A 10,793-nucleotide genomic window follows, 5' to 3' on the forward strand; every position below is an offset into this window, starting at 1 on the left:
CATCAATATTTAGACAAAGAGAGTCTTTAGAGTTATCCTCGCAGAGACCAAGAAAAGTGGAGGAGAACAAGGTTGGAGAGGAGGAGTTAAACATGCGACAGCGCTGAGGAGGAGCACGCACTTTAACTGGACAGTGAGTAGGAATGTCAAATAGGATGGGCATATGATCTGAAAAAACAGCATCACATATGTCCAAGTTGGAAACATCCAGACCATGAGACAGGACCAAGTCAAGTGTGTGCCCGAGTTCATGAGTAGGACCAGACACAGACTGTACAAAGTTAAAAGAGTCAATAAATTTAAAAAGCTCCTGGAGATCGGCTCTTCTGGGCAGCAGACACGAATATTAAAATCTCCAAGAATGAGAAAGTAATCATATTTGGGCAGGATGTCAGCCAGAAATTCTGAAAAGTCATTTATAAAATCCTTATTGTGCTTGGGTGACCGATAGATGACGACACACAAGACAACATGAGCGCGGCCGATTTCAAATGAGCAGTGTTCAAAACTTGTAAAAGAAGACTGCAGGCTGATCTGCCGGCATTTAAAATCATTTTTAAAAACAACTGCTATTCCTCCTCCTTTCTGACCCGACAGGCGCGGGGAATTAAAATAGCAGCAATCAGGTGGTGACAGTTCAATAAGAGCGGTGGGCTCACCGGTTCTCAGCCATGTCTCCGTTACGCAGAGAAAATCCAGATCACGGGACATGAAGAAATCCCTCAAGATACAAGTTTTATTTGACAGTGATCTTGCATTAACAAGGCCAAACCTGGCAGGGGCCGGTGCATCCGAAGCTGCAGCTGTCTGTGGAGCCCGACGCAGGGATCGTAGATGGCGGGGATTTACACCATGCCGGCGAGGACGGGGAGAGCAGGGGCCGCGGGGGTGGACCACGTCATCCGAACTGACAGCACACACCAGCCAGCTGTCAGCAGGGTCCAGCGACCGCGGGCTCAGAAAAAGACCAGGTACCACTCCATTTCTCCTCCGGGAGACCACAGGAAATCGTGCCAAGAAAGCTTTAATCTTTAACAGTCGTCCGCTGCGTTTGCCCCGGCGGCGCTGGCGTTTACGCCGAGGGAGAGGAGCGTGGGTGTGGCAGAGGTGAGCAGGTGTCCGACTGGTGAAGGAAAACTGCTGAAACGTCGTGTGAACACCACAATCAGTGTCAAATTTCACTAAATCCTTGGCAGAGAGACGAAGATCCAACAATGTTTGGCGATCATACACAAGCAGAGAACTGGCACAAAAAAGAAAAGAAACTGTCTAGATGAACTGACTGAAAAATGTTGGATTGTATACCTGGATTACTGAGCATGGACTTTGTTAAGTTTCAAAGTCTTACCGCCACAAGCTGGTAAGGCGTGTGACATTAATTTGAACTCACTAGAACCTGTACTGAAAGCATAATAGAAACACAATGTGTACTGTACCAAGCTGAGTAGAACCGTACTGTACTGGTCTGGTACTAAAGGTACTAATGTAAAAGGGGCATAAAATGGAAAGCTGGCTGGATGGATGTCTTTAGGCTGTCTACATGAAAACCAGGTCTCTCTTGTAAATGAGTACTCAAGGCTCAATGGGATTTATCTGTCTAAATAAAGGATGAATGATCAGAAAACCAGAGGTGGACTTTCCCATTTATCCATCCATCCATTATCTTTACCTGCTACCTGTTTCTTTTTGGGTCACGGGGGGTCACTGGTGCCCATGTTCAGCCATCACTGTGTGAGAGGCATGGTACACTCAGGACAGGTCTCCAGTCCATCACAGGGACACATAGAGAGAAACAAGACAACCGTTCACTCTCTCACTCACACCTAGGGACAATTTAGAGTTACCATTCAGCCTAACATGCATGTTTTTGGTCTGTGGGAGGAAACCGGAGTACCTGGAGAAAACCCACGCATGCACGGAGAGAACATGCAAACTCCATCCCAAAAGGTCCTGGTCCAGGATTTCAACAGTCATCCTTCTCTCTGAGAGGCAGAAACTCTACCAACTGCACCACTGTGCTGCCCACACTGGAACCCAGATTTGAAGAAAAACAATGGTTTTGGTGCTCCTGAACAACATCTCCTTGTGGACGGGTTCTGAAGTCACTGGTTTGCATGCTGCCTCTTTTTATATAACCGAATTACTGTTTAAAAAGTGTGGTTCCAGAAACAAGTCTCCAAATCCAACTGGCTGAATAATATTACAGCATGATGTGACAGAGGAGAAGCTCTCTCTCTCTTCCTTGTGCACCCACACACACACACATGCACGTTGGCACACACACACATGCACTACCCCCATCCTGCATTTGAATAGGGAAACAGAGACAAGGATGACTGGAAGTAGGTTATGTTGCTGTTCCTATTCATGAAAACACTGATGTTCTCCAGGTCCTCAGGGACATTTTGTTCAAGGCGACTTTGAGATGGCAGACATCAGGCAGGCGGACCTGATAGCACAGATTAGCACCAGATGACAAAGAAGGAAAATATTATTTGGAAGCAATCAGCGTGCTATTTAGATTTAGATTTGGAGTGCTGAACGGCCCGGCATAATCCATCCAAAGCCGAACAATCAACTCACGGTCATATGTGGTTGCAGGAGGTTCGTTTTTGCACACACCTTTCAGAGTCCACGAAACACAGACACAAAACTCCTGGGAACCCCCTCCTGCTGCAGTATTTGTCACCGCACAGGTTTCTTCCAACCCGAGTCTCCACTCTGTCCTTACAGCCGCCAATTGGCCACAAATCTATCATGAAGAGAGCGCATCAGTTCTCAGCAGCCAGACTCCTCCATACACAATGTCTGTGCAATCTCCATCCAGGAGGTTTTGACCATTTGACTAATATACTATGTTTGAAGAGCCATACTGCTGAATGTCGGAGCATATTTCTGCATTGACAAACACACCCACAAACTTCTAACCAGTCACACAATCCTTGGTGCAAACACCTGTGAAGAAAATTTTGGCCCCATCCTTGTGTCAAGAATGGGCAGACGAAGCTACTCTGAGAACAAAATTATACAATTTTTGTCCTACAACAATGTCAATGAGAGCAGATTTCACTGATTTGGATGGAGTATTCTGGGCACTTGACAAAGATGCTGACTGGAAAGCATTTCAGACATTTAATGTGATTTGGAAAAGTCTCCATGAAAGTACATCTGCTTTCTGAGAGTGACACTTTGTTTCACACTGAAGTGACACTCGTTCACACCTGGGGGCTGCAGTGGTGCTCTGTTCAAGGACATCTCATTGTTGTTTATGTTGTTCACCCCCCACCCCACCCCCTTCTGTCAGTGAGTGTGCTCAGACAGATGCTGGTGAAGATTCTCAGTCATCCAGGACATGATGAATTCAAAAAGCGTTCAATACAAAAACAACTGGACTTTATTTGTAACAGAAGATGTTATCAAATGTCTTCTGTTACAAATAAAGTCCAGTTGATTTTGTATTGAACGCTTTTTGAGCTCAGACAGATAGTAAATCTCCTGGACTTTAGCAGATATGTTCTTTTAAATCTCATATTTTGGAGCTCATCCAAGAAGAAGTCAAATGATTTGTTTAGGGGTGCTGACACCAAGGTTCTTTGGAGGCCATTTCTACTCACTTCTTCTTTTAGCAGAAAGACAGTTTCAGCATTCCCCTTTGGTAGACAAATTGAGAAATAGATCAGTGCAGTGTTGGTTGTTTGTCTCATCCATCCATCCATCCATCCATTATCTTTACCCGCTTCTTCCTTTTTGGGTCATGGGGGTCATTGGTACCCATATCCAGCTATCACTGTGTGAGAGGCGGGGGACATCTGGACAGGTCTCCAGTCCATCACAGGGACACACAGAGACAAACAAGACAATAATTCTCTCTCTCTCACCTAGGGACAATTTAGAGTTACCAATCAGCCTAACATGCATGTTTTGGTCTGTGGGAGGAAACTGGAGTACCCAGAGAAAACCCAAACATGTGTGAAGAGTACATGCAAACTCCACCCAGAAAGGCCCTTGGACCAGGATTTGAACCGGTGAGACCTACACACTAAGGGTGCATTCAAACCAGCCATGTTTAGTCGCTTTAATCGAACTCTAGCTCGTTTTCCTAGAAAGTCCGGTTCGTTTAGGGAGGTGTGAACGCGCCATCGAACTCTGTCACAGAACAAAAAGGCGAACTCTGGCCCGGGCTAAAACCTAGGTCTCGGTCCGGTAGAAGCGAACTCCAGCGCGGTTCGAGTACAGTGTGAATGTAAACAGACCAGACCTTATATGGAGCTGTCAACTGCCTTGTGTGAAAAACAATATTCTCCATGGTCTTCTGTCTCATCTTCTGCTCATGCTAAGTCCATTTTTGAAAAATGACAAAATATAACTCCTAAAACTGCTAAAACTTGATGCCACTTCGTTTTTATTTTTATTTACAGAAGAAGAAGAAGACGTGTCTTCAGAGGTTTTTGTGTCATTTCTTTCAGTAGTTCTTGGTGCAGTGCCCCCACAGGCGAGTGGGGGAACAGGTTGGTTCAATAGGTTGACTGACTGCACAGTGCAGTGTGAATGCAAACGCAACAGCTCAAATGTAAACAAAAAGTCATGAATATTGGTCCCGAACCGAATCTACCGGACTATCTGGTGTGAAAACGACCTAAGAGGTAACAGATCAACCAACTGAGCCACCCAGTTTGTATCCAAAAGGTGATAATGTTTTTGCCCATGACTGTGTGCTGTACGCCAGCAGCTGCAACCAGAGGTCCAGCTACAACAGCTTAACTTTGAGGTCAGCACAATTCAAAATGGCCACCACAGCTAATTGATTTTAGAAAACACAAGAAAGTTTTAAATTCAACCAGTTTTACTGTAACTGCTAAAATTTTCTGGCACATCAACTTTTTATGACTGTAGTAAGGTTCTAGTTTTTTGTCAGTCACTTCAGAAAGTTGTTACTTGAAAATTATGATTGAAATTATTGTTTGAAAAAAGGGGCAGATATAAGATTTTTTTTCTTCTGCTGCCTTTCATTTTAAATCTTTTGTATCTTTTTTATATTGTTATGGAATTGTTTTGTACTTTTTAAAAAAATGAATAAACTTTATACCATAGAAAGTGAAACGGAAATATATATCCATGACGCATAAAGTGAAATTTTCAAGACTTTATTGTAATTTTGATTATGGCTTACAAATAATTTAAAAAAATTAATTAAATGTCTCGGAAAATTCTCAAAAACACGAAAGAATAAAATGTAAGCTTTTTTTAAAGCACATTATTTGAGCATCATTCCCAAAACGCTTGCTAAGAGCAACACACTGAGAGTTTGGCAGAAGACTTTAATGGTTGGATATCCTGATGCATGCTCAATAATCCAGGTAGAAGTACAATCTGGTCCAGAGGACCAGATTGAACTTTTTTTAGATTTAACGTTAGGAGTTAACGCCGTTTGTCTGTTATCAAATGTTTCTTAAACTAGAGGATAGATTTGATATAACTTTCAGGAAGTAATCACTGAATGTACATCTTTAGCTGAACAACATTTGTCAAGATGGCCACTACAGCTAATTGATATTAACCAACTCAAAAATTGCTATAGCTCAGTCAGTTGTACAGAAAATAAATTAAAACTTAATTTTGCAAATTTTTTGTTGGAAAACCTGGAGAAAATGTGAATAAACAAGTGATTTTCACTAAAATTCTTCTGTACATCACGCCAGCTCTCCAGAGAGAAACTTACAAGAACCCCTTTTAGTTTGGACCAAAAATAACCACACAAATTAAGAGAATAAAATAATATTTATTTTCTAGGAGAGATATTGCAGATTGGACCGGTTCTGGTGCTGGTTCTGGTTCCGGATCAGGGACAAGTCTATGAGATAGAGATCGGTTAGTGGTCGTGCAGGAGATTATGGGGAGCAGAAAAGTCAAATAAGAAGGACCACTAACCGTCTCAGATGATCCTGGTGGTTCTGAAGAGTAACGAAGTCCAAACTGATCCGGACCGCTGCAGGAGAGGCTGAGTCCGATGAGGGGCTGCAGCTGGTTGCAGCGACAGGTGGGTGGCGAGTCCGTTGAGCGCAGAGACGTGGTCACACAAGCCTGGGTCCAAAACCGGAGAGCAGATGACAGGAGGTACCGGAGGAGAAGACGAGGAGGCGTAGTCGTACAGGCAAAAGGTCAGAACCGAAGACAGAAGACGTGGTAATCCAATGGGTCGAGCGAAAGACGATGCCCAGGTAAGTCGTGGGTTCAGGAGCCGGGAGGTCAAGCCAAGAGGGAAGGACATGAACCAGGAGAGGGACAGGAACGAGGAGACAGGTAAACTATGACAAGGGAACATGAAAGGCTAAGGGGGAACAAGGCAGGATGAGTAACGCGAGGTATCTACTTACAGTGAACTGTTTTCAACTACCGGGCACCGAAGAAGAGAAAGAGTGCAGCTTTTAAAGGGTGAGAGTGACAGGTGCAGCCAGTTGAGTTCAATCAGCTGCTGCTGGCTGCAGTGAAGACAAAACTAACAACCGTGACATCACCCTCAACCAGCATGCAAAGAAGACAAATTAAAACCCACGTATATATAAACAAACATTACCTGAGTGGACAGAATGAATGAAACTTACAGAAAAGATCTATTGCAAACTTTAAAGGGTGATCAGGGTGACAGAAAATATAATCTATGGAACGTGATTCGTGACAGAACCACTCAAAAATGGATGAAACTCTTATGGAAGTCCATCCATTCATCCATCCATTTTCTTCCGCTTATCCAGGGTCGGTTTGCGGGGGTAGCAGCTTAATTAGGGAGGCCCAGACTTCCCTCTCCCCAGCCACTTGGGCCAGCTCCTCAGGAGGAATCCCAAGGCGTTCCCAGGCCAGCCGAGAAACGTAGTCCCTCCAGCATGTCCTGAGTCTTCCTCTGGGTCTTCTCCTGGTCGGACGTGCCCGAAACACCTCACCAGGGAGATGTCCAGGAAGCATCCTAACCAGATGCCCGAGCCACCTCAACTGGCTACTCATGATGTAGAGAAGTAGCGGCTCTACTCTGAGTCCCTCCTGGATGACCAAGCTTCTCACCCTATCTCTAAGGAAGACCCCAGACACCCTACGGAGAAAACTCATTTCGGCCGCCTGTATCCGTGAACTCGTTCTTTCGGTCACAACCCAAAGCTCATGACCATAGATGAGGGTAGGAACTTAGATTGACCGGTAAATTGAGAGCTTCACCTTTTGACTCAGCTCTCTCTTCACCACAACAGACCGGTACAGCACCCGCTTCACTGCCGATGCTGCACCTATCTGCCTATTGATCTTACGCTCCATTTTTCCCTCATTCGTGAACAAGACCCCGAGATACTTGAACTCCTCCACCTGGGGCAGGACTTCCTCCCCGACCCGGAAAGGGCACTCTACCCTTTTCCGGCCCAAGACCATGGCCTCAGATTTGGAGGAACTGATCCTCATCCCGACCGCGTCACACTCGGCTGCAAACCGTTCCAGCGAAAGCTGTAGATCACAACTTGATGAAGCCAATAAGACCATATCATCTGCAAAAAACAGAGAAGCGATCCTAAGGCCACCCAAACGAATCCCCTCAACACATTGGCTTACTGCCAGCAATGCAGACCAAGCTCTGACACTGGTCGTACAGGGACCTAACAGCCCGTATCAAAGGGCCTGGTACCCCATATTCCCGGAGTACCCCCCACAGGGACCCTGAGGGACGCGGTCGAATTACTTCTCCGAGTCCACAAAGCACATGTAAACTGGTTGGGCAAACTCCCATGCACCCTCCAGGACCCCGCTGGGGGGTGTAGAGCTGGTCCAGTGTTCCACAACCAGGACGAAAACCGCACTGCTCCTCCTGAATCCTAGTTTTGACTATCCGACGGACCCTTCTCTCCAGAACCCCTGAATAAACCTTACCAGGTCTGACCGGCATCCTCCCCCACCATCGGAGCCGATTCACCACCAGGTAGTGGTCAGTGGACACCGTTACCCCTCTCTTCACCCGAGTGTCCAAGACATGTGGCCACAGATCAGATGAAACAACAACAAAGTCGATCATCAAACTACGGCCTAGGGTGTCCTGGTGCCAAGAGCACATATGGACACCCTTATACTTGAACATGGTGTTCGTTATGGACAATCCATGATGAGCACAGAAGTCCAACAACAGAACACCACTTGGGTTCAGATAAGGGGGGCCATTCCTCCCAACCACACCCCTCCAGGTCTCACTGTCATTGCCCACGTGAGCGTTGAAGTCCCCCAGTAGAACAAGGGAGCCCCCAGGAGTCACACTCTCCAGTACCCCCTCTAAGGGCTCCAAAAAGGGTGGGTAATCTGAGCTGCCGTTTGGCGCATAAGCACAAACAACAGTCAGAACCCATCCCCCCACATGTAGGTGGAGGGAGGCTACCTTCTCGTTCACCAGGGTGAACCCCAACATACCATACCATACCATACCAATTTATTTATATAGCACTTAAAACAGCAACAAGGCCAACCAAAGTGCTGTACAAAAGAACCAAACATAGACAGCAGACAGGAAAACATAAAATAGAAATACAGATACAAATAGCAGCAGAAGCTAACTAAAATGGCCAACAGAGTAGAGAACAGACCGGACCAAAACAAATCACACCGTGTTAAAGGCAAGCGAATAGAAGTGGGTCTTCAAGCGAGACTTAAAGACTGAGAGTGTGGGAGCCTGCCGGACACTCAGTGGCAACTCATTCCACAGTCGTGGACCTGCAACAGAGAAAGCCCTGTCACCTTTGAGCTTACGACGGGTTTCTGGGACTGAGAGAAGCATCTGGTCTGCTGACCTCAGAGAGCGCGGTGGGACATATGGCTGCAGAAGATCAGTGAGATAGGATGGGGCGGAACTGTTCAATGATTTAAAAACGTACATGAGAACTTTGAATTGGATCCGAAGGTGAATGGGTAGCCAGTGCAGGGAGGCCAAAACTGGCGTGATGTGCTCTCTATAGCCTGTACCAGTTAAAAATCGGGCTGCAGCATTTTGGACCAGTTGTAGACGAGCAATGGAGGACTGACTGATTCCAAACAGAAGTGAATTGCAATAATCAAGCCTAGATGTTATGAAGGCGTGGATCACTGTCTCAAGGTTCTTCTTGGAGAGTATAGGTTTCAGCTTAGACAGCCGTCTCAGCTGAAAAAAACAGGATTTGACCATCATGTTTACGTGACTGTTGAGTTTTAAGGACGGGTCCATTATCACCCCCAGATTAGTGACCTTTTGTTTCTCTAGCGGGGCTAGAGAGAAAAGGTCAATGTCATGGTTCATGAGTGAGCCACTGGGATGGAACAGCATGACTTCAGACTTCTTCTCATTGAAGCTTAAGAAGTTTAAAGCCATCCAGTCCCGGATGTCAGCCAGGCACTCAAGAAGAGGCTGAATAGAGACTGAGCGTGGCTGCCCCAAATCAGGCTGCCTGCTTCGGATTGAACAAGAAGAAGACGTCGCTGAAACCACGGCGCTCAAATGTTTACAGAGAAGTTGCTAAACTTCATCATAATTAATGACCAACCACTATCAGTTGTAGAAAATGAATGATTTAACAGCTTGATACTTGCAGCCAAGATATAGTTTACCCTCCAGGAGATATTTATCAGTACAACAGTAGACAATCATAAAAAACATTATTTGAAAACTATATTAAAAACAAAAACAGCTACATTATAAAGTGATGTAAAATACTAAAAACAGGAACATGTCTGTTGGTTTATGCCATGAACTTAGCAGATGTTTGAAGCCATTTAACATTTTATTTAACTTAATTAATTTATTCATTCATTTAAATTAAACAAAATAAAAAAAAAATCATCAAAAAGAAAACATTGAATGAAAAGAATGTTGAATGTGCAGAAAGAAGAAAAAAATATTATATCTGCCCCTATAAAATATAAAACAACTTTAAACAATCACTTAAATTAATCACTTTAATATCCACTTTAAAGCTAGGAATAAAAAGAAACATGTTTTGTGTTAGCAGGATTTAATTCTATCTTTGAAACTTATCCAACATTAATAAAACTTACCTCAAGTTGCCTTTTTGGACATGCGTGCATATATTTGTACAAATTGTACTTGAGAGGAGATTATTACAACCTCATATAAAATCTATGATGATCATGATATCGGAACTGGATCGTATCGGCCGATACTCAGACTTAAGTATCGGGATCGGATCTGAAGTAAAAAAGTGGATCGTGCATCCCTAACTTATAGAGCACCTTTCTATCTTATTGAGATACTCAAAGTGCTTTACAACAATCTGTGCCTCATTTACCCGTTCATACAGCTCTATACTAGATCTCTACAAAGCTAATTGTACAAAACATTCTAAAGAGACTAATCAGAGCTTTATCACATTCATACACTGATGGGACACGCATCAGAGGTAACTAGGGGTTCAGCGTCTTGCCCAGGGACACTTCGGCATGTGACTGCTGGTGGATTTGAACCCCCAACTCTCGCATTGGAGGACGACTGCTCTAACCACTCAGCTACAGCCGCCCCAACTGTAGCTAAAAGCAAAAATTAACAAAGTTGTAGCTAAAGCTAAATATGTATTAAAGTTGTAGATTGAAGTTAATTTAACAAACCAATATCTAAAAACAAAATTAACAAAATAGTTTTTAAAGCTAAATGTAGCAAAACAGCTAATAAAACTTATATGTAACAAAACAATAACTGAAAGCTAAAATGAACAAAATAACATTTAAAGTTACATCCAAAAAAGTTCAATCTGGTCCTCTGGACATTCAAAAAAACAAAAAACAAA

This window comes from Nematolebias whitei, chromosome 14 (assembly GCF_014905685.2).
Source record: "Nematolebias whitei isolate Nwh7 chromosome 14, NemWhi1, whole genome shotgun sequence".
In the NCBI taxonomy this organism is placed as follows: domain Eukaryota; kingdom Metazoa; phylum Chordata; class Actinopteri; order Cyprinodontiformes; family Rivulidae; genus Nematolebias; species Nematolebias whitei.